The 3,792-nt window shown below is 36.6% G+C and overlaps 1 protein-coding gene and 1 long non-coding RNA gene across 2 annotated transcripts in view; one reads left to right on the top strand and one right to left on the bottom strand.

Moving 5' to 3' along the window:
* LOC109860408 (protein Shroom-like) overlaps positions 1–3,792 on the bottom strand; it is a 100,605-nt gene that overhangs the window by 64,202 nt on the left and 32,611 nt on the right. The gene's annotated exons all lie outside the window — the stretch shown is intronic.
* LOC109860412 lies at positions 360–1,279 on the top strand. Its single transcript, XR_002250822.1, has 4 exons — positions 360–473; positions 557–707; positions 803–893; positions 1,137–1,279. It is a non-coding gene; the product is annotated as an uncharacterized LOC109860412 (long non-coding RNA).

Below are 3,792 nucleotides of genomic sequence, written 5' to 3'. Positions count from 1 at the left end.
AAACTCTGAACTAGTGCGACCAATTCAGCGAGAAAACACAAGTCAAATTAAAAGTATACCTAACCTAACCTCACAATTCCTGCATATTCCGAAAGCCACACATAACGCCACTTTGATCGCACAGTGATGCCACAGTGATGCCACTGTGAAAGCACTGTGACCGCACGCAGTGCGATGGCACGACGTGCTGTCACGGTGACGACATAGCGCGGACGTACCTGGACATACTCGTGCTGTCACGCGTGCGCCACAGCGTGCGGTCGCAGTGGCGTCACGGTGCCATCACATGGCTATCGGGGTTATTTGTAGATTTGATTTCTATCTTTATACACACGTTTGTTTCTCAGTCGCGTATTCACTCTTGTAAAGTGTTGGTCGGGACGGCTTGTGCAACATGGACATCCACGATCAGCACTCAGCGACGTATAATAGCTAAGATTTTTACATGCATTTGATAAGGACCTAATTAAAAGGTTGAAAACGTTTATGCTATAGATTTTTAATAAACGAATTTAAATAAATACACACTCCAAAAACTGTGTTTTTGCTTCAACAGCCAAAAAATTCATTTGTTCATTGAATAATTCCTGAAGCTACATACACTCATCTTTGTAAAGAAAATTCATTACTCTCTTCAAGACACAGGTTTGCTTCTTATTGGCTAGTCCACCATCTTTTTGAAGACAGTGGAAGGGGCAACTTGTATTGTAAGATTCTGAAGAACCTAACGAAACTATCAGTGTAAATTTTATTTGACGTTTAGTTTTTACTCGTCTACTATACTGTGCGATTTTGTTCCAAGATTTTCTTCTTACCAAAAAATGACGAAAACGATATGTGACCCAGAGAACAACCAAAATAATAATCAACCAAATGACAAATTTAAGTGCAGTGTAAGTTTTTTTTAAAAATATTAAATAATATTTGCTATGTGTGCTATTTTTTTTACAGAAAATCTAAAAACTTTTAGATTTTTGTAAAAACACAAAAAGTAAAATGATTTTTTGTAACAAAACTATCAATTCTCTATTTTTCGCTAGACTGTACTTTTCTTTTTAAACTTTTTTTTGTTATATTTTTTCGATTAATTTTAAGCAGTAGTGAACAATTTAATCACTTTGAAAAAATGCTTTCAGAAATGTGCTATAGAATTCAACTATAAAATGAATTGGACCAACACAATCTCTCTACTTGTACACATACTAAAGACCCAGGACAATAAAGCATTTTTCTAGGTACATTTTTTAACTATTTTAAATAATATTCAGTTTTATATTTTGCATGCAAAAAAGATTAAACAAAAATATATTTTAAGAATTGTATATTATATATTAAAGAAAGAATCGCAGAAATTACAAGATGCGTAAAAATACAATAAAATGTATAAAAATGTATAAAAAAACTAAATGAAGAAAAAAAACTAAACTTACGTGTAAAATGTAAAAACAAATGTGTTTTTGTTTTTCTGTCCTTTTATGAGAAGTAAAAAAGTGTGATATTTGATGCTTTTGCGGTGTGTTGTAAACTTCTTTTTCTCGAAAAACTTTTTTATAATTACTACAAAACCTTCTTTCTTTAAAACCATGTTTGACAAAAAAAGTGATATCAAAATGTAGCACCCAAGTAAACTTTTGTACGTTATTATATTAAAAACCAATATACGATAAAAAAACGATATTGAATAGATCAAGAGGCACGGTAGTGCCTCGCGCCAAGTATATGCGCAAACGAAGTGCGCGCGCGCTGCGCGAGATACCCCGTGCCTCTTATAGGCGAGATTTAGCCGAGAGCCTTTTCGAGATTTTTCGATCTCAACAACGGCTAAACCGATCGAGTTCGGCCTAGACTCGATTGAAAGTTGAGATCGAGGCACGACAAAAAGTACTTCACAATTTTTTTTGTCCGTGCCTTCCCAACGGAGATATCTCGCTACAAAGTCCAAAATCCCGAAAAATTAGGTTTTATAAGTAAGAAACGTGGTCGTCATCGTTGGACAGTTATTGCGCGACTTCACCGTCAGAACAAAACGTGCCCTTTCTCTTGTCGTCAGTAGTGATGGTTTCTATGTATGTGTATATATGTATGTATACGTTCAAAAGAGGCACGGTAGTGCCTCGCGCCAAGTATATGCGCAAACGAGTGCGCGCGCGCTGTGTAATTAATTAACAATAACACAAGACGTAGTCACGCTGCTTGCGCTAGCTGTGTGGTGACAGACAATGAATATATAATACAAATATAAAAACAATTAAAAAATATTATCGAGCGTACTCTCTCGTTATTAAATTTGTTAAATAAAAAATAAAAAATAAAAAATACTATTAGGTATACAACTTTGCTTCCGCCGTTTTTTTTCAAAATTCAAAGCTTTATTGTAAAAAACTGATTATACATTTATGTTTCGAAGTATTGTCTATTGTTTTCCACTACTTTCTCCCACCTTTCTGGCAGCAATCGGATCCCGCGTTGAAAGAACTGGTCATCTTTTGAAACGATCCACAAATCGATCCAATTTTGGACTTGTTCATAAGACTGGAAGTGCTGGTCCCTCAGGCCGTGTGCCATGGATCGAAATAGGTGATAGTCAGAGGGAGCAACGTCTGGAGAATACGGCGGGTGGGGTAAGATTTCCCATTTCAACGTTTCTAAGTATGTTTTGAGAACTTTTGCAACATGAGGCCGAGCATTGTCATGTTGCAAAATAACTTTATCGTGTCTTTCAAAGTATTGGGGCCGTTTTTCTTTCAATGCTCGGCTCAAACGCATTAATAAAAAAATCGCGTTCAATAAAGATCTCCTGTGATTATTTGAGACGGTTTTAATAGCTCATAATATATTACACCGAGCTGGTCCCACCAAATACAGAGCATGACCTTGAAGCCGTGAATATTCGGTTTAGCCGTCAGCGCAGAAGCGTGGCCGGGATATTCCCATGATTTTCGGCGCTTCGGGTTATCGTAAAAAACCCATTTTTCGTCACTAGTCACAATGCGATGCAAAAATCCTTTCCGTTTTTGTCTTTCAAGCAGCTGTTCACAGATACAGAAACGCCGTTCAACATCTCTCGGCTTCAACTCGTATGGCACCCAATATCCTTGCTTCTGGATCATTCCCAGATTGTTTAGGCGTTTTGAAACTGCTTGTTGGCTTACTTGCAATGATCTTGCCAACTCCTCTTGATTTTGACACGAGTCTTCATTGAGCAAATGCTCTAATTCTTCATCTTCAAAAACTTTTGATCTTCCACCACTATGCCGGTTTTCTACGCAAAAATCACCGCTCTTGAAGCGTCGAAACCACTCACGGCATGTTCTTTCACTCATAGCAGCCTCACATAAGCGTCTGAGAGCATTCGGTGAGCCTCAGCCGCAGATTTTTTAATATTAAAAAAATAAATTAACACCTCCCGCAAATGACGAGAATTCGGCTCATAAGTTGACATTTTTATTCGAAAATAACTATATGATGTAAACACAAATCAACTACTGGTGCTATCAGGTTATGTTCACAAAATACTAAAGAATATTGCAAGTCATCTATAATGTATGTACTCGACGTCTACTTGTCGCTAATGGCATCTATAGAAAAACGGCGGAAGCAAAGTAGTATACCTGATAAATATAAAATAGATATATTAGGAGTATAAATAAGTTTCCGCCGTTTGACAAAAAATGGTCTCAATAGTATGTTATTGTTAAAATTGTCAGCTGTAAAACGTCATATCGTAGGATTGGACATCTGCTAACAACATAACCTTGAAATATTAGCGATTTTGTATCAGCATCATATATC

This window comes from Pseudomyrmex gracilis, unplaced genomic scaffold (genome assembly GCF_002006095.1).
Source record: "Pseudomyrmex gracilis isolate BER0280 unplaced genomic scaffold, ASM200609v1 scaffold_379, whole genome shotgun sequence".
NCBI classification, from domain to species: domain Eukaryota; kingdom Metazoa; phylum Arthropoda; class Insecta; order Hymenoptera; family Formicidae; genus Pseudomyrmex; species Pseudomyrmex gracilis.
This window is presented reverse-complemented; position numbering and strand designations above follow the sequence as displayed.